The 26,371-nt window shown below is 56.3% G+C and overlaps 1 pseudogene; it reads left to right on the forward strand.

Moving 5' to 3' along the window:
- LOC128826724 (leukocyte immunoglobulin-like receptor subfamily A member 6) overlaps positions 1 to 26,371 on the forward strand; it is a 161,267-nt pseudogene that overhangs the window by 2,776 nt on the left and 132,120 nt on the right.

Genomic DNA, 26,371 nt, shown 5'->3' on the forward strand with positions numbered 1-26,371 from the left:
GGATTTGATGGCTTGAACGATCTCTTCCTTAGTTGGGGTGTCTGTGTTCATATCAAGCTCTTCTTCTGCCTCCTGGATGTTTGCTTCCTCTTCAGGTGGCTCCCTGTTCAGCAATTCTTTGAAATGCTCCGCCCAGCGCATTTCGTGTTCCTTTTTGCTTGTTAGTAGGTGTCCTTGTTTGCTCCCGATGAGAGTGTTTGTTGGTGTTTGCCGTTTAGAACTTATAAACGGCGTCATTTTGTAGACGGTTCCTTGTTCACCACGAGTAGCTGCATCCTCTGGTTGTGTTGCCAGATTATCTGCCCACCTTTATCGCCGGTAAAAAATGGGAGCACCATGCCCCCCCCCGAGCCCCCTGTTCCAGTGCTCCGGGACAGAGGGGGGTGGGCGGGGATAGATTAGATTATTAGATTAGATAGAGTGGATGGATGGGCATAAGGGGCTGTGGTGGTGTTCTGCTCGGGGGGGGGGGGGCAGAAAGGGTCTGGGAGGCCCCTGTCCATCTAGCTGGATGAACAGGGTCTGGGAGGCCCCCCTGCCTAACCCCTGGAGCAGCTGCTGACACCCCCGTCCTCCCTTTGTCACCCCCAGATTACACCGGGGACAACAGATTGCACACTGGGGTGTGCCCAGCTGGTCCTGCCGCTGACCCTGGCCGAGCCTGCCCATGGATGGAGAAGGGGCAGACACTTGGTAAGGTGACCCTCCCAAGAACCTCCCCCCACTCCAGCCTGGCTGCCCTAGCATGGGGGAAGGGTAGGGGGGTCACTGTCACCCTGAGCGACATGACGCTGCTTCGTCAGGACGGAGCCGGAAGGACCAGTGCAGCCGAACCCATCTGAGCTGGTCCCGCAGACTGGCCCACAGGGGTCTGGATGGGCCCGGCTCGGTGTGGGGCTGGGGGAGGGGCTGTGCCAGGGCCTCCATCTGGGGGCGGTGGAAACAGCTAACAGTAGCGGGATGGGGAGCCCACGCCATGGGGCGCCCTAGGGGAGAGCTCTGGGCCCTACAAGGCGGCTGGGGCCGTCGTAGGGTGAACAGACATTGTTCCGATTTTTAGCTGTTTGTCCCGCATCCCGACCGATCTTTGGTCAGGACGCAATTTATCCCAATATTTCACTCCGCCGGAATTATTATTTTTTTTTTTTGCCCCTGCCCTCCCTCTCCGCAGTGTCCCGATATTTTCTTCCTCTCATCTGGTCACCCTAGGCCGTAGGGACATGGGACGCCCTAGGAGAGAGTTGCTGTTTAATAAATTGTACATGCGCTGAACTCTGTGTAATGATCAGTGGGTCAGGGAAGCATCTGGTGCAAAGAGACTGCCCTGGAGTGGGGACACCCTCGCCCCTGTCCTAAGTGACCACGACAAGACAGGGGGTCGAGCCCCCAGGGATCCGGGGCCCAGCCTTGCCGGGGTTACGAGGACTCTGCCACACGGGAGGGAGGAAGGGGAGCCCTCGAGGTCAGGCAGGACTCTGGGTAAAGGGAGTGGAAGCGAGGACTCAGATCCTTTCGCTAGCCAATCCCACCGGGGTGTGTATAAGCAGGAACGTTCCCCACGATAGCGGGATCATTCCCCCACTTACACTAGGAATGGGGTCAGCGGCCGCCCTGCCCGTCCGTCCAGAGAGTGAAATGAACCGGTTCCTCCCCCCAAAGCCCGTCTGGTCTGCAAACAAGCGGCTCTCTCTGGTGACTCCTGAAGGAGCGAGACTTGGAGCCGGTCTGACTCCAGCTGTTGGCCACAGTTGCTCAGCCCCTGTTTCAATAGACAGGCCGGGTGTGATTCCTTGTCCGTGGGGTTAACCCGAAAACTTTGCCTTTGAATGGCTGCTGCTGGGGGTTTACCCTGGAGCCGAGTAGAACCAGGGGCTCGGTTTGAAACGAGCCCCGGCCCCCGGCCTGTGTAACGCTGGCGAGGGAGAGAGTTTCCAGCCCCCCTGAGCCCTCTGGGCCTGTGAGACCCTCTGCAAAGAGCAGCAGGGTACGGGAGTTTGGGGGGACAGGCTGAGGGTGGGGGGAAGGGATTAGAGGGGAGATGGGCTGAGATCAGGAAGGGAGTGGGGACAGGAATTTGAGGGGAGAGAGAGAGGGGGTGGGTGGGTGCCGGAAGGGTGACAGGTTGGGCATTTGAGGGTAAACAGGAGAGGGGGAGGAGGTGGAAAGGGAATGGGGGCAGGTGGGATGGGGGGATGGGAATTGGCTCCCCCCTCACAGAGTTGGGGTCGGCAGATGGGGTGTGTGTGGAGGGATTTGTTTTCCGGCCAAAACTCTGGCTGAGCTGGGGCACCTCTGGCTAGCTGGGGGGGGGGGCAAGCCCGGGGCGCGGTGCACCTCACTTCTGCCTCTGCCTCCTTGCCTGAGTGTGCGACGTCCCAGCTCCTCCACCTACCTCCCAGCACTTGCCACTGCCAAACAGCTGTAGCAAGGTCCAGGAGGGAAGAGGAAGGAGCAGGAACGTGGCGCGCTCAGGGGAGGAGGCAGGGCCAGGGTGGGGATTTGGGGAAGGGATGGAATGGAGGCGGGAGGGGGCAGGGCAGGGGGCATAGGGGGGGTCGAGCACCATGGGGCAGATTCACCCTGAAATGCTCACAAGGGGGGAACCCAGGCATCCCCCAACTGTGGGGGGCAGCTTCCATTGTCCCCCCTCCACTGTCCTGCCCCCCTCAGCTCCTACCGCTCTGCCCCCAGCCCCAATGTTCCCCCACATTCTCCCACTCCCCATATTCCCCTGATCCCTACTGCCCTTCCTAGCCCAGGTAGCTGCCATTTCCCTGAGGGCAGCCTGGTGCCACGCCCACTGGGGACACTGGAAGGTGGCAGCCATCTTAACTGAGGGCAGGGGGGATGGGCATTTGAGGGGAAACAGGGCAGGGGATGGGGGAGTGAAGAAGGACGGGCCGTGGTGCGGGGAGGGTGTGCGGGGGGCAGGCTTGCGTGCATTCGAAGGGGGATAGGCCAGGGGGCAGGATGGGAGATTGGGGGGGGCAGGCTGGGGTGGGGGTGTTAGCTGTGGGCAACAGGCTGGGGGTGACTCTGCTAAGCAGCGATTCTGCTGCTCGTCCCCCTCCTGCTCCGTGGGGCTGAGAGCAGCTATGGGGGAGGCTCCTGGGCAGTTGGGGAGCTGCTGGTGAGCAGGTGGAGAGGGATTTAAGAAGCCCATTGGGACCATCCGGATGGTTATATGACATAACTGGAATATGTATTATGCTAAACATGCCATCTAACATGTCTCTGTAAAGGTTATGATCTACTGAATACATTCCTCCTCTTTGTATGCATGTATCATTTTTGTACTTGAAGTTATGAATATTGTTTGGTTTTAAGTAGGTTTTAGTAAGGCATTTGGTCAGCTTCTTTAGAGAGGAATGTGCAAGTTAAGGGCCCAATCAAGAAACACTTAAAGGACGATGGATCTTGGAAGGATCCAATCCACATAAGAAATCTACCTGAGAACATTCAAGGTAGTATGTGAACAATGGCTGCTGCCTGTAAAAACTGAGACATGCAGGGACATGTGACTTGCCCAGGTGACTCCCAAACTCCATCTTGGAGCTGGACTTTGCATAGGAGAGAGGAGGGGGTCTCCACCCACAAGAGAAAGTCTATTTAAGCCCATGGGAGACCCCCTCCATTTTGTCTTCAGCTGGCTAAAGAGATGGCCTCTCCACCCCAAAGGATACCTGAAAGAAACTGGAACTAAGGACAGTAACTACAGGGGGTGTGAGTGATTGCTGGACCTAGACTAGAAGGAGACTAGTCTGTGAAAAGGAGTCCAGTGGCACCTTAAAGAATAACAGATTTATTTGGGTATAAGATTTCGTGGGTAAAAAACCTCACTTTTTATGTAGAAGAGGCTTATTGGAAGATCTCTGAGGGTGAGATTTTACCAGTATTCAGCTTCTTACTATATTAGGTTTAGACTTGCGTGTTGTGTTTTATTTTATTTTACTTGGTAATTCACTTTGTTCTGTCTGTTACTACTTGAAATGATTTAATTCCTACTTTGTGTATTTAATAAAATCACTTTTTACTTATTAATTAACCTAGAGTATGTATTAGTACCGGGGGGGGGGGGAGGGCAAACAGCTGTGCATCTCTCTCTATCAGTGTTATAGAGGGCTAACAATTTATGAGTTTACCCTGCATAAGCTTTATACAGAGTAAAACGGATTTATTTGGGGTTTGGATCCCATTGGGAGTTGGGCATCTAAGTGTTAAAGACAGGAACACTTCTGTTAGCTGCTTTTAGTTAATCTTGCAGCTTGTGGGACGTGGTTCAAACCTGGGTCTGTGTTTGCGGCCAGCAAGCGTGTCTGGCTCAAACTAGGCAGGGTTCTGGAGTCCGAATCTGGCAGGGAAAACGGGCAGAAGTAGTCTTGGCACATCAATTGGCAACCCCAAGGAGGTTTCTGTGATCCAACCCATCACAAGTGTCTCCTCCAGCTCAGGGGCAGGGTCTCTGTGGGGGCATTAGAAGGTCCCTGGGTCTCTCCCCACTGGGGGCCCGGGATGGAATTTCTCTTTCCCTGATTTTCTTTTATTCCTTGTTTATTTAATTCACACACTGAGAAAAGCCCCTTAGAACCACGCATTACAGTGTAAACCCATCATCACTGCTCAGCTATGGAGCAAGGGGCAGCAAACCCAGGTGTCCTCCATTGCGCCCGCTCCTCACACGGTGCCACAGCTCGTGTCGCAGGTGGGCGGGTTTGCAGGCTGAGAGGGAAGGTTGCAGAGTCAAACCCTCCAGCACCAGGAAATTTCACAGTTAAGGTTTTCTGAACATCCTTAACTCTACTCCCTTGTGCACATGTATTATGATGCCAGCCTTTAATTGCATGATCAGGTATTAGTTTTACCTACATGGATCATCAGCTGCTTGAACCCAGAATGAAAAGGGTCTGGAATTGTCATGGAAATAGAGGTCAGTTGAAGATTGAAGACCAGACTCCGTGGTCTCCTGGTGCCCAGCCCAGCCCAGTGCACCTTCCACAAGGCTGCAGGGTGACCTCTCCCCACTCCCCACAGAGACACAGACAAGCTGGGAGCTGCATGACGCTTGGCCAGGCTGACAGTCTCTGGGTTTCTTGGGTTTTGCAAAGCCCTCTGCTTACTTCGACCACAGTAGATTTCACCTGCAGATTAGAGACCATGTGTGATGGACGCAGGAAGAGACGAGACATTATCGACTTCCTGTAGCTGGAGCCACCAGCTGAGTTCCTCATTTGGGGCTCAGTGGAGCTGGGCACCGGGGTGTTGGAGGAAGCACTGAGGGACCCCTCACTGCTCTCATTATGGTGTCTGCTCTCATGATCCTCTTCCTTGGTGAGTATCGGAGACAGCCAGGCCGTGTGCCCATGGGGGGAGAACTGAGACCAGGGCCTCTGTCTGTGATGGGGGTCTGAGACCAGGGTGTGCGTCCATGGGGCTGGTGAATGTGAGACCATGGTGTGTGCCCATGGGGATGGGGGGAGATCTGAGACCAGGGCGTGTGCCCATGTGGGGGTGGGTATTTGAGACCAGGGTGTAGGATCCAGTCACTCTGGGATCTGATCCCTAACAACATGTCTCCTCTCCAGGCTGCTGGTTGGCCGGGCAGAGCGGGGTGTCAGAAGGTGAGTATCTGTGGGGCAGGGGAAACTTTAGTGTTCAGGACAGGGAGGGGGGAAGGGGGAAAGGAAAATAGGAGTTGAGCCCTGAACCTTCACCCCAAAATCAGTTCAACCTCCTTGTTTTGATCCCAGGGAGCTCTGATATCTGGCCCTGCTCCCAGTGCCGTTGGGGGTGACTCTTGGTTGAGGGCAGGGGTGTAGGATGATCAGACCTCACATTTTTAAAGGGACAGTCCTGTATTTAACCCTCCTGCAGGTTTTCTGACTTTTTCTTAAAAACAGGCAAATTGTCCCTTATTTTCTGTCTCCCCCGTTCCCCACCAATCAGTACTGGCCAGATCCCTGATCGCCAGCCACCTGCCCACCAACGGTGAGCGGTGGGATCCCATGGTCGATGACAGAGGTGGAGATGCAAGGCCGGTGGCAGGGCAATGATGCAGCATGCGGGGCCAGCCGCTCCCCTGCTAGTCCATCAGTGCAGCCCCCGCGGTGTGCTGGGTGAGGATCTCGCTAGTCCGATCCTCCCCGTTCTGGGATCCCGAGGGCGCTGAGCCGGCCCAAATCCCCGGGTCCCATCCTGTCCTCAGGGGAAGACCCACCATTGCCGACTGAGGGACGGGGGGGTCCCTGTATAACTAACCACAGACATCAGGGCTCCAGCTTTCACACCCCTGCACCCCACCCCTGACAGACGCTGGTTCTATTCCCACAGGGGGAACCAACCTGACTCAGCTGGGAACGGCGCCGGCTCCCACCCACCCAGGCAGCATGGGGCCAGGTACCGAGTCTGGAGGCAGGAAATTGCCATCAAACTTCACAGAAAGAGGTTTGTGATGCCCAAGGAACCGCCCCCGGGGGGAGCCATGAAGGGCTGGCTGGGTGGGATGGGGGAAGATCCCCACAGCGAATGCCCCATCTAACCCCCCCCACGGGCTCATTTCATATGCGAGTGGGCAGGGCCGGCTTTAGGCCGATTCAGCCGATTCGGCTGAATTGGGCCCCGCGCTAAGAGGGCTCCACGCCGCAGCTCTCCACCCCACCCCCAGCTCACTTCCCCCTCCTCCCCTCCCCTGAACGCTCCGCCCACTGCTCCTCCCCCGCCCCTGCTTCCCGCGAATCAGAGGTTCGCGGGAAGTCTGAAAAGAAGCAGGGGAGGGCAGGCAGCACCAAGTAAGCTGGGGTGGCGGGGGGCGCGAGAAGGGCTCTGGGAAGGCGCGGCCCAGTCCAGCCCCGGTTCCGGCCAAGCGCGCCGGCTCCAGCGGCTCCGGGCCGGCTTGGCTCCAGCCCAGCCCCCGTGGCACGGCTCGGCTCAGGTCCGGCCCAGCCCCTGCAGCTTGGGTCCGGCCCAGACCCCGCGGAGCAGCTCGGGTCGGATCCGGACCGGCCCCCACGGCACGGTGCGGCTCAGGCCCGGCCTGGCCCCCACGGCATGGCGCAGCTCGGGTCTGGCCCAGCCCCCACGGCGCAGTTTGGGTCTGGGTCTGGTCCGGCCTGGCCCCCGCGGTGTGGCGCGGCTCCGGCCGCCGAGGAGCTCCGGGCCGGACCAAAGCCCGGCAACCCCGGACGGAGCACGGCTCAATTCCTGGGGGCGGGGCTTGCTGCAAGCCCCGCCCCCAGGAATCGGGTCCCTCTCTTGCTAAAGCCAGCCCTGTGAGTGGGGGTGTCACTGGACAGATGCCAGATTGGCTTGGTGGGGGCATGGTCTGAGAGAGCTTCCCCCCAGTGCACAGCCCAACCCCAGGGGCCCCCACAAACCGGGGTGCTGTGCTGCCCACCGGCACCACAAACCCAACCGTGTGGGGCACAGCTCGGTGCATATCCCCCTGGGTGAAAAGGGCTGAGACAGAGAGCCAGGGATAATGATCCTGTGTATCCCATCTGTCTGCCTGAGTCTGCAGACAGCCCAGGGGAACGGCTCAGAAGCAGGATGTCCTCTTCACAGGGGTACTGCACAGCAGGGTGTCAACCCTGGAACCTACCAACCCAGATAGAGACCGTGTTAACTCTGGAACCTACCAATTCCATGTGACACAGTTAACTCTGGTTCCTAATGATGGCCATTGCTATATCACCCGGGACCTGACAACAGGTCTCTCTGTCCCAGGATCTCACCAACCCAGGAATTTCTCCCCACTGACGACCACCTTCCATTCCCACTGGAGGTTTGAGGGGCCTTAGCCCAGGAGAGGACACGCAGATATATATGCTGGGACTGGGAGTGGGAGCCAGTCTGCCACCCCACCCATCTGGCTAAACAGCTCTATGGCCTTGTGTCACGGAGTGTGGGGGGACACAAGGCCCTGCACCCCCGGCTTCCTGTGATTCACTATGACTTTCAGCCAGCCAGTAAAGCAGAAGGTTTATTTAGACGACAGGAATACAGTCCAAGACAGGTCTTGCAGGCACAGACAACAGGACCCCGTCAGTTAGGTCCATCTTGGGGTCCCAGGGCACCACAGCCCCTTGGGAGGTCAGAGCCCCGTCTGCCTCCCAGCCATGTCACCAGCCAGCTCTGAATTCTCTCTCTAGCCTTTGTTCAGTTTCCCGGGCAGAGGTGTCACCTGGCCTCTACCCCCTTCCTGGGTTCTCATTTTACATGCTCAGGTATTCTCCCTTGGCCAGTCTCCCATCCCCCAATGCAGACCATCCAAGCCACACTCCCCTGTCAGCATTCACAGACCACAGTAAGAACAGTCCCAGTTCATCACATCTCTCCCCTCTTCGAGACTGAACTGAGCGGGGTTACTTTAGCCAGTGACCCGGAGAAGTTTGCACCTACCCACATTCCCATGGATGCTCCAACATCCCTCCCATTCCTTGATGAGAATTACACCAGGCCCTTCCAGTTTCACGCCCCCCCTTAGGTCGGGGGTCCTCGATGGCACTCGTAGTTCACCTGTGGGAAGGTTTATGCGGCCTGTGCCCTTTTCCCACCCCAATACCCCTGGGGTTCCAACTGGGCTGGGGTCTTCTCCCAGCGTTCCAGTCTGGAGGTCGGTGATTCGGGCTCTCTTGGTTCAGAGCCCCCCTTTTTACCCTGGGCCGCCCTTTGGAAAAGCTCCTCTATGTTGGGAAAGGGTCCTAAAGCCATTTTCCCCTTGTCCGAGGCCTTCCTCACCCTCTGACAGGATCGGCAGTACTGTTGGACAGTAACAAAGACCCCAGGCCAGTAAAAGCTCCGTAGCAGCCTCTGCTGGGTACGCCAGGTTCCCTGGTGCCCTGAGAGGGGAATGTCATGGGCCTGGCACAGCAGCTGGCGGCGATACTTCTGGGGGACCACCAGCTGCCTCCTGATCCCCCCTGACTCCATTTTCCCTGGGGGAGCCCATTCTCGGTACAGGAACCCCTTCTCCCACAGGAACCTTTTCCGGCCACCTCGTCCCATGGTCTGTACCGCATTGAGGTCGGCCAGGTCCCTTATCTTCCGCAAGGAGGGGTCTCTCTGCAACTCGGCCTGGAACTCAGCAGCTGGGACAGAGATGGCCACCTGCTCTCTCTCGCCGGCTGAGTCTGAGGCCGCAGCCTCTCTGAGCCGTGTCCCTGGGTGTTCCCTCCCCACTGGGTTAGGGTCCTGCGCCTCGGGCAAGGCCAGCGTCACCTCTGCGCCCGTATCCCAGTATCCATTGACCTTCCTCCCATCCACCTTCAGGGGAACAAGGTACTCGCTCCGCAGGGACCGCCCCGCACCTACTCTGTAAACCAAAAGCCCTGAGTCTGGAGCATCCAGCCCCCCAGAGGAGCTGGCCTGGAGCTCTCCTCCCTCCTTAGCAGGTGGTACTCTGCCAGCCCCTCTTCCCTGGGAATGCTGCCTTTCGCCGGGCTGGGTCTCTACCCAGTCAACCCTCTGTGGGTTCGGTCTGCTCAGTCTGTCCCTGAGCCTGGGGCACTGGGCCCATATGTGGCCTTTCTGGCCACAGTGATAGCAGCCCATGTCCCATGGGTCCCCTTGAGTGGCTCGGATGGACCTGACGCTGGATGTTCCCGTTTGGTGGGGGTTCTCGATATTTCCCTGCTGGGAGGTCCCATGGTGACTCTCGCTCTGAGTTGTGGTGGGCCTGTTCCTTTGGGACTCCTCCCTGTTATCCCCTGCCCGACTGTTCACAAACTCGTCGGCCAACTGGCCTGCGTGCTGCGGGTTCTCTGGCTTCTGGTCCATCAACCATCGCCTCAGGTAGGATGGGAACTGCTCATACACGTGCTCCAGTACGACTAGGTCAAGCAGGTCCTCTTTAGTTTGGGCCCCAGCTGTCCACTTGCGGGCATACCCCTGCGCCCTGTTGGCTAGTTGTAGGTATGTGACCTCACAGGTTTTACGCTGACTCTGGAACCTTTTCCGGTACATCTCAGGGGTCAGCCCAAACTCGCGGAGCAGGGCCTTTTTGAACAGTTCGTAGTCCCCTGTCTCCGCCCCTTTCAGTCGGCTGTACACCTCCCTGGCTGTGGTGTCCAGTGAGGGGATGAGAAACTGGAGCCTGTCTGCAGGGTCAACCTGGAGCAGCTCACAGATATTCTCAAAGGCCGTCAGGAAGGTATCCATGTCCTCCCCCTCCTTATGCTGGGCCAGGATGCACTTATCAAAGCTCTTTGCAGTCTTGGGTCCCCCCTCACTCACCGCAGCCGGGGCCGCACTGCTCCTCAGCCTGGCCAGTTCCAGCTCATGCTGACGTTGGTCCCGCTCATGCTGACGTTGTTTCTCCTTTTCTTCCCGCTCCTGCTTCAGTTCTTGCTGCCTTAACTCGAGCTCTTTCAGTCTCAGCTCCCTGTCACATTCCAGTCACATCCGCTCCAGGGACGGGGAGCTCCCCCGGGACGATCCCCTGCTGGCCGCCGGGGTCAGGGTGCCCTCGGTATTCGCTGGGCTTCCCCCAACCCCTCCCCTAGGTATAGGTAGGCAGGGTCTCGGGATGTCCTCGGCAGCAGTCTGACCCCTCCCAGCCAGGTCAGGCCCCGGGGCCCGCGCTGCATCCGCCAGGCGGCTTCCCTCAGGGACAGGGCTCGGTTCATCCAAGCGATCCCTCTCCTCCAGCTGGGCAATGAGCTGTTCTTTGGTGGACCTCCCAACACGCAGCCCCCTCTGCTTGCACAGCTCCACCAGGTCGCTCTTGAGGCGTTTAGCATCCATCCTCCTGCTGGCCACTCGCCGGCCTGTGCTCTCCGCTTTCCACCGTTCCCGGGGGACCCCTAGTGTGCTAGTCCTTCTTCAGGTCACCACCTCTCTGCCAGGGTCGAGCTGCAGACTCCTCCGCCCCGGGACCGCTCACTGCGACCCCAAGGGGGATCCTGTTACTGCAACAGTCCTTCTCTCTGGTCACACACTCCCAGGGGTTAATCGCCCCCTGAAACCGTCTCTCTCTGATTCTTCAGCCCACCTGGTCCCCGTCAATCCCCCTTCGTTTTACTGCTCCCCAGTCACTTACTGCAGGAAGTGCCGTCCACGGGGTGCAGTAGATCCCACCACTGCCACCAGTTGTCACAGAGTGTGGGGGGACACAAGGCCCTGCACCCCCAGCTTCCTGCAATTCACTATGACTCTCAGCCAGCCAGTAAAGCAGAAGGTTTATTTGGATGACAGGAATACAGTCCAAGACAGGTCTTGCAGGCACAGACAACAGGACCCCCTCAGTTAGGTCCATCTTGGGGTTCCAGGGCACCACAGCCCCCTTGGGAGGTCAGAGCCCCGTCTGCCTCCCAGCCATGTCACCAGCCAGCTCTGAACTCTCTCTCTAGTCCTTGTTCAGTTTCCCTTCAGCAAAGGTGTCACCTGGCCTCTAACCCCTTCCTGGGTTCTCATGTTACATGCTCAGGTATTCTCCCTCGGCCAGTCTCCCATCCCTCAATGCAGACCATTCTAGCCACACTCCCCTGTCAGCATTTAAAGACCACAGTAAGAACAGTCCCAGTTCGTCACACCATGGCACCCAGAAAGGGGGCTAGATGATGGAGCCTTTCTGCTGGGTCAGCCTGGCTCCAATTGCCAGCCTCCCAAAGGCTGCGAGACAGGAATCTGTATCTCCCCCGTCCTTAATCTGGGGCAGCAATTTAGTGTCGAGGTTCTCTGCAGAATTCTCACCGCAGGGTCCATCCCCCTCACCCCTGGACGGGTCCCTCTGCCTCTCAGCTCCGCCATTGCCAGTTCATCTGCTGTTCTGCCTCCTGCCTCCCCTGTCTGTCCTGGTCCTCTGACTCCTTCAATCTCCGCTCCAATTCCATACGTCTCAGATCCACCCACGGGGAGCCGGGTGGAGACGCCCTGCTAGTCAGGAACACGGGTCTCAGGGATGTCTGGCTGCTCCCAGCCTCTCTCGCAGCCCCAGCTGGGTCAGGAACCGGCTCCTTAGAGTGATCATCCTCTTCCAACTGAGCAACCAGCTGTGCCTTGGTGAGCTTTCCAACGCGCAGCCGTCTCTCTGCACAGCTCTGCAATGTCCTTCTTCTGGTGATGGTTATAGGTCATCTCCACGCTGTTCCCAAGTGGTCATGGACTCACAGGCCTGTGCTCTCTAAGCTCCCCATGGTCCCTGGGAGGAACCACTTCAGTGTGACAGCCCTTCTCAGGGATCACAATCTCTCTCAGAGGTTAAGCCATAGGCTCCTCTGCCTCCAGGAACAGAACATCTCTGAGCCTTCAACATGCCTGTCTCTCACTAATCCCCCTTCCTTCTACTGCTCCCCAGTCACTTACTGCAGGATGCTCCATCCAGGGGCTGCAGTGGATCACACCGCTGCCACCAGTAGTGATGGAGTCACAGGTCTGATGCTCTGGAACTGCTCTGTATGCAGCCAGCCAAGACTGTAGGGTGGTGCAACTCCCCTAAGGGCACGCTGTCCAGGGCAAAAAGCATCCTGGGCTACAGCCTTCCTGGTCTGACCTTGGAGCATTCAGCATCCCTGGTCACACCGTGCACTTCCCCTTGGCGGGTCCACCTGGACGGGATCCCTGGGGAAGCCAGGGGGCCCTGCACCCCGACTCCATGGTCAGCAATGACTCTCAGCCAGCATTGTAAAACAGGTGGTTTATTAGTCGACAGGAACACAGCGTAGAACAAAGCTTGTTAGCACAGAAATCAGTGACTTTCAGCCCAGTCCATTTTGGGGGCCAGACCCAGGGCCAGACCCTGAGGGAGCTACAGCTGCAGTTACCAGCCCTGATCAAAGCCCTTTGTCTCCTTTTGTTATACCAATAAAAACTAGCAGGATCTTATTAAAGGGGACAAGATAAAGATGCCACATTTATTATTATAACAATTTGATTTATGACCAATAACTAATATCTTAATCCTTATACACACACATTATACCTAATACCCACACACACACACACACACATCCATCAGATGTTCTGCAGCTGCTGCATAGTTACCAGTCCTGCTTGAGTCTGTGGCTTGAGGTTGCAGCTTGGGTTCGTAGCTTGTGGCGGTAACTGGCCAGGAAAGCCGGGCACAAGGACGAGCTGGGTCTCTGTTGGGCATGCACCGATGCCCTTCCATGTTGGCAGCAGAATGTTACCCTCCTCCGAAGTTTTCCATCTCACCCATCCTTTTTGTAGGCTTTAGTTTGAATGCAGAGTCTATAGGTCTTGCTGTGTCATGCTGAGTTCCCAGATGTATTTTCTTTCTTTTTTTTATTAATAAAATTTACCTTTTTTAAGAACAGAATTGGATTGTTGTGTCCTAAGAGGTTTGCACACATCTTGTTTCATTAGCTGGTGGCCTTAGTTGATTTCCTTTGTTTTTCTTTCTCAGCTCTTCCCTGGAGGGCAGGGAAGGGGTTGAGGGTACTCCACAGGGAGGAATTCTGAAATGCGCCTTCCTGGGCTCTCAAAGGGGTTCTGCACTTGGGTGGTGGCAGCATCTACCCATCCAAGGTCAGAGAGAAGCTGTAACCTTGGGAGTTTAATACCAGCCTGGGGTGGCCAGTGTTAATGTTTAGAATCCTTGTGGGCCCCACCTTCTGCACTCGAAGTGCCGGAGTGGGGAATTAGCCTTGACATCAGGGTTAATTCTTCACCGAATCCCCACCCAGGATGACTGCTGAGAACATGTAAGAAACAAAGACAAAGGGGGGGGGCAGAGAAGGACTGAGCCCAGGCTGGAAAAGGTGCCTGGCCTATGACAGGAATACGGCTCCTGTCAGATGTTGGCAGGTTCAAACCCTCCAGAACCACAGTTTCCCGAACACCCTTAACTCTGCCCCCTTGTGCACATGCATTACGATGCCATCCTTTAATTTTGTGATCACTTACTAATTTTACCTTCATGGGTTGCCAGCCATATTTGAACCCAGAAGGCCATAAAGCATTGGCAGGGGAATCTGCAAGGAAATAGTGGTCAGTTGAAAATTGAAGATCAGACTCTGTGGCCTCCTGGCTTCCAGCCTGGTGCACCTTCCTCCAGGCTGCGGGGTACATTGAGAGTGACTTGTCCTCCCATCCCACAGAGACATAGACAAGCTGGGAGCTGCATGGCACTTGGCCAGGCTGACGGGCCCAGGTTTCCTGGGTTTTGCAGGGACCTCTGCTTACTTTGGCTCTTCTAGATTTTGCCTGCAGATTAGAGAAAAGATGTGAGGGACGCAGGAAGAGACGAGACATCGTTGACTTCCTGTAGCTGGAGCCACCAGCTGAGTTCCTCATTTGGGGCTCAGTGGAGCTGGGCAGACAGGTGTTGGTGGCAGCGCTGAGAGGCCCCTTCCTGCCCCTGTCATGGCATCTGCTTTCACTGCTCTCATCATCCTCTTCCTTGGTAAGTATTGGATAAAGCCAGGGCATGTGCCCATGGGTTGGGGGGATCTGAGACCAGGGTGTAGGATCCAATTGCTCTAAGATCTGGTCCCTAATGTGCTGTCTCCTCTCCAGGCTGCTGGCTGGCCGGGCAGAGTGGGTTGTCGGAACGTGAGTATCTCTGGGGCTGGAGAAATTTTATTGTTAAGGGAGGGGGTGGGGAGGAGCTGACCCCAGAATGTTCCCATTAAAAATCAGTTCAACTTCCTTGTATTGACCCTGGAGGACTGAGACCAGAACTCTGCCCTGCACCTATTGCAGTTAGGGGTGACTCTGGATTGACCCCGGGGGGCTGAGATCAGAACCTGGCCCACAAGTTCCCTGTCGATGCAGTGAGGTGTCTGTTACCCCTGGCACTACCCCTGGGGCTGGGCACTAAGGGCAGGTTACAGACACAGGGGGAGGGGTTTGTGTCTCCCCATCTCACTCCTGTTTGTGTGTGAACACAGAGCTCCCTGCGCCCGGACCCTCCATCTCCGTCAGCCCCAGCGGGGTGATCGCCCCGGGGGCAACCGTCACCATCCGCTGTCAGTGTCGGTGCGAGGCCAGGAGGTTATTTCTGTATAAAGATGGAATCGAAATCCAGGAGCTGGATGCTGCTGGGGACGGGGGTGAATTCACCATCCCCAGCGCCAGGTGGGAAGACGGAGGGTTCTACAGCTGCTGATCTCACTCCAGATCGGAGCCGCCCAGCTGGTCGGATCCCAGTGATTAAGTGTGGATAGTTGTACCAGGTGAGGGGCCTGGCTCATGGAAACGGCCAGACTGGGTCAGACCAAAGGTCCCTCTAGCCCAGTATCCTGTCTTCCAACAATGGCCAATGCCAGGAGCCTCAGAGGGAATGAACAGAAGAGGTAATCAGCGAGTGATCTATCCCCTGTCCTCCTCCCAGCTTCTGTGCTCACTGTCCCTGCTCCCAGCCCCACACCCAACCAGACCCACAGGGGGTCTCTGGGCCAATGGGACCCTGAGAGCCAGCTCTGACCTGAGCCTTGGCCCAAGAGATGGGTCATCCAGCCAGGGAGTGGGGATGGAGTCACTGGGGATTTCCCAGTCACTAGAGATTTGGGGTGGGGGACAGGAATCCCAGACCCCAGGCGACCTTGTGCTGTCACTTAACCTGCCTGTGCCTCCATTTCCCCTTGTAAGAACTGGGGATAATCATCCTTCCTGCATTTCATGTCCGGTTAGATCCTCAGGGCTTGGCTTTAGGACGGGGGTGAGGCTTTTTCTCACCATGTCAGTGTGTAAGCGGGGGAATGGTCCCGCTATTGTGGGGAACTTTCCTGGCTTATACACGCCCCGGTGGGATTGGCGAGTGAAAGAATCTGAGTCCTCGCTCCCACTCCCTTTACCCAGAGGCCTCCCTGCCCTTGAGGGCTCCCCTTCCTCCCTCCCATGTAGCAGAGTCCTCGTAACCCTGGCAAGGCTGGTCCCGGATCCCTGGGGGCTCGACCCCCAGTCTTGTCATGGTCACTTAGGTCAGGAGCGAGGGTATCCCCACTCCGGGGCCCTGTCTTTGCACCGGATGCTTCCCTGAGCCACTGATCATTACATAGAGTTCAGAGCATGTACAATGTATTAAACAGCAACTCATAAAAAATAAATAAACATGGGAAAGGTTAAAGGAAACAAGTCACCCGCCCCATGCATGGGAAAGGAAGTTCACAGGCTGTTCCTCACACGTCCCAGGCCCCCTGCCCACAGCTTGGCCATGCTGCAGAGATGCTGCGGGTCAGACACTCGCTGTCGCTGTGCACGGCAGGACCCTTCTTCCCAGTGTTGGCCCTGCCCTGTCGGGGTTACGATTCCTTTCCGACTGCGGCCTGCAGGGCCTCTTGGCTGGGGACATCTCCCTGCGCTGGGCCTCACTGCCCAGGGCCCCCCTCGCTCTGCCCAGCTGCTCACAATCTGTTAATTGCCAGTGATAAGGAAGCAGCCCCAGCAAAAACGCTTGTAGTGAAAAACCAGTAGCTAGAACTTGAACAAAAGCCCAAAATAGCCGATATAGAAGGACAAACTGCTGAAAGAGAACACCTGTGGTTTGAACATGACCAAACAATGACATGTAGACCTCTACTCAATATAACGCCGGAGTGCGCCGGTCCCCCCGCCCCCCGGAGCACTGCTTTACCGCGTTATATCCGAATTCGTGTTATATCGAGTCAAAAAATCTTACCGTGTTATAGGTGAAACCGCGTTATATTGAACTTGCTTTGATCCACAGTCCCCGCCCCCCGGAGCACTGCTTTACCGCGTTATATCCGAATTCGTGTTATATCGGGTTGTGTTATATCGAGGTAGAGATGTATTCGATTGCAGGAACTAGAAGCTAAGGCAAAAGTGACAGACTTAAGCTCCAACTCAAAAGAATAAAGTGACAACAGGAACTGTATCATCTTGAAAAACCAGCTCCTCTCACCAGCAAAGATGGGGATAGAATCTCTCCAGTTTGTAACAACGTGGGTGTGTTGTTTGACTCTAAGCCGGTGTCTGTGTGTAACCAAATTTACCCCAACACGGCCCCCTTTTATGTAAATGCTTTTACTGTGAGCTCGGGTGAAGGCAACCCCATAACTTGTGCAGAGAATGTAAAAGTCAATGGTAAAAGCTGTTTAGGGCAAATTTTGTCTGGTGAAAACAATTTCCATGGAACCTACCCCTCCCCCCCCTCCATTTACATTAATTCTTATGGAAAAATTGGATTCACTTCACATGGTTTTGCTTAAAGTAGCATTTTCCAGGAACAGAACTACCACGTTAAGCGAGAAGTTACTGTACAATGCAAAGGAACATGAATGTTCAAGAGATCAAGACTTTTAAAAGGATGCCTCACAAGGCAACTTTGTACCCAACCGATCATAATTCTATCGTAGTGGTGAATATGGGGGCTCCAGGGTGCTACTTTGAGATACAGATTGTCACCCTGTGGTATCACTGTGGCACGGCCAGGGCCTGAGCAGGAAGCCTGGGACATGTGAGGAAGAGACTGTGAACTTCCTGTCCCATGCAGAGGTGGCTGTTTGTGGTGTCCCCGTGCCCACAGGGTGGGTGACTTGTTTCCTTTAACCTTCCCCATTTTTACTTGTTTTTTATCAGTTGTTGTTTAATAAATTGTACGTGCTCTGAACTCTATATACTGATCAGTGGGTCAGGGAAGCATCGGGTGCAGAGAGTGTCCTGGAGTGGGGACACCCTCGCCCCTGTCCTAAGTGACCACAACAAGACTGGGGGTCGAGCCCCCAGGAATCTGGGGCCCAGTCTTGCTGGTGTAGCCTATAGGACTAACCTGCTTGCTTTTGAATATATATATATATATTTTTTCTTATAGTTTAAGTATTTGATGTATTGTAATAGATGTATAGATTTATATTAAAGTTCGGCTGTAATGCAAGAGACCTTCAGGCCATATCCTGTATGTTAAGCTAAGGCAAAGTTAGGAAATCTATATTAAGACCTTTTACTCAAAAAGCAAAGTTGCCCTATAGCTTGTTACCTAACTAGATGAGTACCCACGCCTATGTCTATGACCTTTTATCTAGACCAATAGACAATGGAAAATGGCATAGGGGGTTTTTCCAGAGACTTAACAAGTAAACCACCAGAGACTGATGTGTGTACATACCTGTCATCAATACACACATACATACTAGCCTATGGGGTAAGTGTACCCTAACATTTCTGTGGGTGAGGAATGAAATTTGGGCATAAGAGGAAGAAGGTTCGGCATTTGCCCTATAAAAGAGGTAACCCACCTCAATAGAGGATCTCTGTTCTTACTTTACTCCATCTCCATTTCTCACTATCTCCTGTCTCACTTTACTCTATTTTCATTTACTTCCTCCACTCTATCTATCTACGTAGGCTATACTTGTTCTTCTTAAACTTTGAGTTTCAAGGGAACTAGGCTAAGCTTGGTTTCCCTAAGTTTTATTCTTAGTTTGTCTATTAGGTTTTGGTTTAAGTGTAAGTTAGCCAAGTAAACCCTAGTCGGCTTTGATAGCTCTTAGCATTTTCTAAGCACTGCATGGCTCACTCAAGAATTGAGAAACCTGAACCGCAAGGCTGGTCCTGTGTCTCTCACCACCAGGTTATCAAGGAAGGGTGTGAGTATGTTAACCAAAGCTTTGTTACATATAATACTATATTACCACATGTATCTTTTGAATAGCAGTAATGCTAGTGTAACTTTGCAACTCTGGGTATTTTACCATTTACTTACTATTATTGATTTTAATACCAAGTCTTTAAGACTATATCTGTCTCAGTGTGACCTTCCTGTCATACCCCCGAGGGTCCTTTATAAATTCTGTGGAGCCTGATTCAGGACAAGAACTTTTATCTTCTGATCAAACAGATTGGCGAGCCTAAACCCATACTAATTAATATTGATAATAATAATTATTATTATTATTAAGATCAAATAAAAATAAAGTAATAAATTAAATTCCCATATTATCCCAATTAATATTATCAGTACACCCTAAATCAGGCTACACCGGGGTTACAAGGACTCTGCCGCACGGGAGGGAGGAAGTTGAGCCCTCGAGGTCAGGCAGGCCTCCGGGTAAAGGGAGTGGGAGCGAGGACTCAGATCCTTTCACTCGCCAATCCCACCGGGGCGTGTATAAGCCAGGAAAGTTCCCCACAATAGCGGGACCATTCCCTCGCTTACACTAGGAGCGGGGTCAGCGGCCGCCCTGCCCGTCCGTCCAGAGAGTGAAATAAACCGGTTCCTCCCCCCAAAGCCCGTATTAATTTTACCTACATGGGTCACCATCCGGGGTTGAACCCAGAATGAAAGGGGGATGGAATTTTCATGGAAATCGTGGTCAGTGGAAGATTGAAGACCAGACCCGGTGGTCGCCTGCTCTCAGCCTGATGCACCTTCCTCAGGGCTGCAGGGTACATTGAGGTGATCTGTCCCCCCTCTCCACAGAGACACAGACAAGCTGTGAGCTGCATGATGCTTGGCCAGGCTGAAGGTCCCTGGGTTGCTTGGGTTTTGCAAAGCTCTCTGCTTGCTTTGACCACACTAGATTTTGCCTGCAGATTAGAGACGAGGTGTGAAGTACACAGGAAGATACGAGCCATGTTGGCTTCCTGTAGCTGCAGCCACCAGCTGAGTTCCTTATTTGGGGCTTGGTAGAGCTGGGCACGGGGGTGTTGGTGGCAGCGCTGAGGGGCCCCTCGCTGCCCCCATCATGGCATCTGCTCTCACCGTCCTCTTCCTCGGTGAGTATCAGAGACAGCCAGGGTCACGGTGTGTGTCCATGGGGTGGGATCCAAGACCAGGGCGTGTGCCCATGGGGTGGGATCTGAGACCAGGGCGTGTGTCCATGGGGTGGGATCTGAGACCAGGGTGAAGGATCTGGTCCCTAACAAGCCATCTCCTTTCCAGGCTGCTGGCTGGCTGGGCAAAGAGGGCTTTCCAGACGTGAGTATCTGTGGGGAAGGGGGGTGACCAGACCTCCCATTTTTAATGGGACAGTCCCGTATTTAACCCTCCTGCAGGTGTCCCAACTTTTTCTTAAAAACAGGCAAATTGTCCCATATTTTCTGTTTCCCGCCCCCATCAATACTGGCCAGATCCCTGCTCACCAGCTGCCTGCCCACCAAGGGTGAGTGGCGGGGTCCAGTGGCCGGCCGACGATGGGGGTGGATGTGCAAGGCTGGTATAAGGGCGAAGATGCAGCGTGTGGGGCCAGTCGCTCCCCTGCTGGTCCATCAGTGCAGCCCCCGCTGTGCTGGCTTTTGGTCAGCAGGGCCCTACCCCCCATCCCATTTCTGGCTGGTGCGAACTACGGTGGCTAGTGTATGTGGGCAGGTGCCAGGCAGTGGCCGGTTACGTGTTGCCTCTGCTGCCCACCCATCGGCCCTTTATGTCTCCCCCTCTCGCAATCCTCTCCCTGCTTTGCCAGCTCGCCCCCCCCAGCCCAGCTCCTCCTCCATGTCCCCCCGGCGGGGCGCAGCCCAACCCAGCGCTGTGGGGAGACCCAGCCCCTGGTCAGAGCGCTCAGCTCACCCATGGCCTGGCTGGCAGGCTCCTCCCTTCCTCCCCCCACTGCCTTTGGCTGGGCCGGCGCCCCGGAAAATCCCAAGACCCTCCGGCCTGGGGCACTGGCCAGGAGGAGCTGAGCCCTGGGTGTGCCAAAGCCCCGCACAGCGCTGGCACGGGGGAGCCTCTCAGCCCCTCAGCTAAGCTCTGGAGTGGGGGGGGAGGCAATTTCCAGCCTGTTCCCACCACGAACCTGCAGGCTTCACAGCAGCCCCAGGACAGGGGCTTAGCACCCTCTTCACCCCCCAACCCCTCGTCCTGGGTCCTGCCCCCAGGGAGCGAGGGACTGCTCTGTCCCCTGGGCACCCTCCCCTGCTGAGCCCCCCCTCTGGCCAGGGTCACTGAGGCCCCTGCAGTCAGGTTCCCTGGGCCCTGGGGCACAATGCAGCCTTAGGGCTTAACCCCTTCCTGCCCGCGTGGTAGCCGGGGGACAGGAGGCGGCTGGGTTATGTGGGTGGCCAGCAGCAGCCTGGGGGTGTTCGCTGCCTTTCCACACTGTGCGGGCAGGAAGGGACAAGCTGCTTCCATCCCTGGGGGAGAGGGGGAGAGATGAGCTCTGCAAAGACAGGGGCCAGGTCAGCCCTTCTCCCTCCTGCCCCGCTCCTCCCCGGTGGCTGGAAGCAGCTCCCGTCCCTTCCCTCCCACACAGGGCCGAGAGGCTGCTGCTGGCATCATTCTGATATGAACCCTGGCAGAAATCTGGGGAGGGGGGACATGTGACCCTGTGTCCACCCCCCCCCCCCCCGCCACGTGTTGCCTCAGGAAGACATGGTACCAGGAGAGGCAGGTCCGTCCCCGGTGGCCCAGCCAGGCATGGAGGGAGGAGAGCGCTGGGCAGGGAGGTTCCGGTCAGTCAGTCACCCCCACCTTGTGAGAGAGGGATACAGGAGTGTGTGTATGTGTGTGTGTAACCTCTCCCCGTGGGGGGGGGGGGTTAGCAGTGTGTGTGTCACCCCTCCCCATGTGTACCCTAAAACCTCACAGATAAGAAAGTAAATACAAAGAATCCAACTACGCAGAATTTCTTTTTAACAGGGGCTCAGTCAACTTGATGTGAATTTGAAGGTTTGTACTGCGTAGCTCTGATTGATTACCATTGAACTCGCTTGAATATGAGTAATTTTACCAGGTGTCCCATATTCAGCAGAGGGAAATATGGTCACCCTCCTGGTGGGCTGAGATCAGAACCCAGCCCGGCCCCCAGTGCAGTCAGGGGTGACTCCGGATTGATCCCAAGGACTGAGATCAGAACCCGGCCCACAGGTTCCCTGTAGATCAGAGGTCTCAAACACGTGGCCCATGGGGTTATTTTCTGTGGCCCGTGAGCTCCTCGTGCCCCCCCGCCCTCCCCTAGCATTTACCTAGATGGCTTTGGCCCAACACACACCGGGGCAGGGCAGGGCAGGGCAAGCTCCCTGCCTGCCTGCCTGCCCCGCCCCCACACTGCTCCGGGAAGCGGCCTGAATGTGGGGAAGGGGGGGCACAGGGGTCTGTGCGTTGCTCTTGCTTCGGGCAGCGCCCCCAGCAGCTCCCATTGGCCGCAGTTCCCCATTCCCGGCCAATGGGAGCTGCTGGGGGTGGTGCCTGAAGCAACAGCAACACACAGACCTTTGTGTCCCTCCTTCCCCTGCAACCCTCACCCCTCCTGCACCCCACACCCCAACTCCTTGCCCTGAGCCCCCCACCACACCCCACACCCCTCCTGCTCCCCCTGGGGGCAGGGAGGGCGCAGAGTTGGGGTGGGGATTTTGGGGAAGGGGTTGGAATGAGGGCAGGGAAGGGGTGGGAAGAGGTGGGACAGGGCCTCATGGAAGGAGTGGAGTCGGGGCGGGGCCACGAGAGGCGGGGGGGAGGTGTCAGTAATGTGGCCAATGTACTAGTCCTCATGTGGCCCTCGTGGTCATTTGAGTTTGAGACCCCGGCTGTGGATGCCGTGAAGTGTCTCTTAGCCCTGGCACTGTCCCTGGGGCTGGGCACTAAGGGCAGGTTACAGACACATGAGAGGGGTTTGTGTCTCCCCATCTCACGCCTGTTTGTGTGTGAACGCAGAGCTCCCTGCGACCAGACCCTCCATCTCCGTCAGCCCCACCAGGGTGATTGCCCCGGGGCGAGTCGTCACCATCCGCTGTCAGTGTCAATGCAAAGGCAGGAGGTTATTTCTGTATAAAGATGGAATCGAAATCCGGGAGCTGGACGCTGCTGCGAACGGGGGTGAATTCACCATCCCCAGCGCCAGACGGGAAGACGGAGGGATCTACAGCTGTCGATCTCGCTCCAGATCGGAGCCGCCCAACTGGTCGGATCGCAATGACATTGTGCAGATCTTTGTAGCAGGTGAGGGGCCCGGCTCAGTGTCCCCGCTCCCAGCCCCACACCCAGCCAGACCATCATGGGGGTCTCTGGGCAGATGGGACACTCCTTGGGGTGTCACATGACCTATGAAGGAAGGCTGAAAGAATTGGGTTTGTTTAGTTTGGAAAAGAGAAGACTGGGAGGGGACATGATAGCAGTTTTCAGGTATCTAAAAGGGTGTCATAAGGAGGAGAGAGAAAACTTGTTCACCTTAGCCTCTAAGGATAGAACCAGAAACAATGGGCTTAAACTGCAGCAAGGGAGGTCTAGGTTGGACATTAGGAAAAAGTTCCTAACTGTCAGGGTGGTTAAACACTGGGATAAATTGCCGAGGGAGGTTGTGGAATCTCCGTCTCTGGAGATATTTAAGAGTAGGTTAGATAAATGTCTATCAGGGATGGTCTAGACAGGATTTGGTCCTGCCATGCGGGCAGGGGACTGGACTCGATGACCTCTCAAGGTCCCTTCCAGTCCTAGAATCTATGAATCTATGAGTCACTTAAGCTGCCTGTGCCTCCATTTCCCCTTGTGTGAATGGGGGATAATCATCCCTCCTGCACCTTGTGTCTGGTTAGATCATCAGGACTTGGCTTTAGGGTGGGGGCCTTTTCTCACTGTGTCTGTGCAGCACCCAGCACTTCTGACTCCCACCCTTCTCCTGATCTAACCACTAGACCCCACTCCCCTCCCAGAGCCAGGGATAGAACTCAGGAGTCCTGGATCCCAGGCTGTGGGGACCCATTAAATACATAGAGGGGTACAGAGGGGTGCTCTGGAGTTTAGGCAGTTCCGGGCGTAGCTCCCAGGAATCTCTGGGATCTCGGAGAGGTTCCTCTGGCTGGGTTTTCTCCCAGGGGCCCCATATCTGGGACTGTGCGATGAGGACGGGGCGCAGTGACTCTGCCGGGGTCTGTCTCACAGCCTGTCTCCTTCTCACTGCAGAGCTCATCTTCCGCAAACCCTCCATCTCCCTGAGCCCCAGCATGGGGGTCGCCCTGGGGGGAGCCGTGACCATCCGGTGTCAGGGTTGGCACCAGAACATGAGTTTCCTTCTGTACAAAGATGGAAACCCGAATGCGCTGCAGGACATGGAGCCTGCTGGGGACCTGGCTGAGTTTCCCATTCGCAACGTGAGCTGGAGAGACGCAGGGAACTACAGCTGCTATTATCACCACAAATTGTACCCATTCATCTGGTCACATCCCAGCGACCCTGTGGAGCTGGTGGTAGCAGGTCAGTGGCCCGGCTCAGTATCCCCGCTCCCAGCCCCACCCCCAGCCAGACCCTCAGGGGCAGGGGAATGTGCAAGGGGGACAAACAGGAGCAGGGGCCCTCTGAATCAATGGGGCTGGAGCTCAGATCTCCTCCGGGGAGCAGAGCCAGCTCCTCTGGCTGCGGGGGGCACACAAAGTGCCCCTCCAAACGCGGCCACATTTTTATTCCTGTGCATACCCCTGATCAGGGGGTCTCTGCACCTGGGTCCAGCAGAGGGGATGCCCGGCTGGGGGGCAGGGACGGAATCACTGGGGGTTTCCCCAGCAAGGGGGCAGCAGCAGCTGCTGGAGGCTCGATGCTGAGGGAGGGGGGATCCCTGCCCCAGGGGGAGCTGCAGAGCAGGGGCCTTTCCCAGTGGGATGCTGCCTTGGTCTTCCCTGCTCTGGGGACACTGGCTCAGCCCAGGGAAGAGCCACCATTGCCGGTTGGGTGGAGGAGAGGTTCCCTGTATAACTAACCACAGACAAGAGGGCTCCCGCTTTCTCACCCCTGCACCCCGCCCCTGAGAGATGTTGGTTCTATTCCTGCAGGGGGAACTGACCCGACTCAGCCGGGAACGGCGCCAACTTCCACCCACCCAGGCAGCGCGAGGCCAGGTACCAGGGCAGGAAATTGCCATCAACCCCCCCCCCATGCCCAAAAACAGCTTTGTGCAGCCTAAGGAGCCGCTACCGGGGGGAGCAGTGAATGGTTGGATGGGTGGGATGGGGGAAGATCCCCACAGCGAATGCCCTGTCTGAACCCCCCCGATTCATTTCATATGCGGGGGGGTGTCACTGGACAGATGCCAGATTGGTTTGGTGCGGACAGGGCCTGGGAGAGCTTCCCCCCAATGCAAAGCCCTACCCCAGCCCCCAGAAACCGGGGTGCTGTGCTTCCCACTGGCACCACAAAGTCACCCGTGTGGGGCACAGCTCGGTGTGTATCCCCCTGGGAGAACAGAGCCGGGGATGGAGAGCCGGGGATAATGATCTGGTGTATCCCATCTGTCTGCCTGAGTCTGCAGAGAGACTGGGGGAACGGCTCAGAAGCAGGGCTCCCCCTTTGCTGGAGTGCTGCCTAGTGGAGCATTAGCCCTGGAATCTATCAATGCAGATAGACATGGTGTTAACACTTGAACCCACTGATTCAGTGTGACATATGGTTGACTCTGGAACCTAATGATGGCTGTTGCGATGACGGCACCATTAACTCTTCTGCTGCTGATCACTTCAGCAGGGCATGGCTCTCCCAATGATCTCAAGGAGCCCTCCCTGGCCAGAAGCCCCCTCCACTGCCATCCCCCTACCCATATAATTCCTACATAGAAGTGAGCTGAAGCTGCTGAGAAATTCCCAGGACGGGGCAGGACCTGAGGGGGGGCAGGTGCTGCAGGATCTGGGCCCAGCTGGCTTTGCAAGCAAAGGGCCTGAGGTAAATCCCCCTCCCACACACCCTGCCCCCACACCAGTACAACCCTCTGCTATTGGGAGTGAACCCCCTGACCACTATTACTCAGAATCCCCTCTGCTCCTGCCCCCCCACTAGCCCCATAGAATATTCTTCTGTGGGTCCCTGGGTCCTCGAGGGGGAGGGGCTGGGGCAGCAGGTAATGAACCATCCGCTCATGGTGCTCACGGCCTGGTGCTGCTTCCCAGGGGGATCAGAACCAAGCGCAGCACCGGGTCTGACCCGCCCCATCATCGGCAGGGTGAGCGCGGTGGCCGCCGGCTTCCTGCTCCTCCTCCTGATCTTCCTCTGCTACAGAAGAACCCGAGGAAGTGAGTGCCCCGCCCAGCGAGGGAAGGGTTAAACCCGCTGCTAAGCCGGGCTGGGAAGAGGTCAGGGTTTAGATGGGAGACAGGCCAGGAAACCTGGGGGTGGGGCAGGGGCCCAGCAGGGGGCGCTCTCCCCTGGCAGTGAGAGCTGGTCCCAAAGCCCCTGGGGCAGCACTAGGGGGCGCTGTGCTGCAGAGGGTGGGTGCTCAGCAGGGGGCTCTGTGTTGCAGGGGGCTGGGCTCAATCTGTCTCTAGGGTACCCAGGCTCAGCAGCTGGAGGGGGAGGGGCTCCCCCAGCAGAGCATGGTGGGAGGGATTCTGTCCTAGGACCCCCATCTCAGGGATAGCTCAGTGGTTTGAGCATTGGCCTGCTAAACCCAGGGTTGTGAGTTCAATCCTTGAGGGGACCACCTAGGTATCGGGGGCAAAATCAGTACTTGGTCCTGCTAGTGAAGGCAGGGGGCTGGACTCGATGACCTTTCAAGGTCCCTTCCAGCTCTATGAGATAGGATAGGATATCCCAGCTACCCTATAG

The sequence above is a fragment of the Malaclemys terrapin genome, chromosome 20 (genome assembly GCF_027887155.1).
Source record: "Malaclemys terrapin pileata isolate rMalTer1 chromosome 20, rMalTer1.hap1, whole genome shotgun sequence".
Classification (NCBI taxonomy): Eukaryota; Metazoa; Chordata; order Testudines; family Emydidae; genus Malaclemys; species Malaclemys terrapin.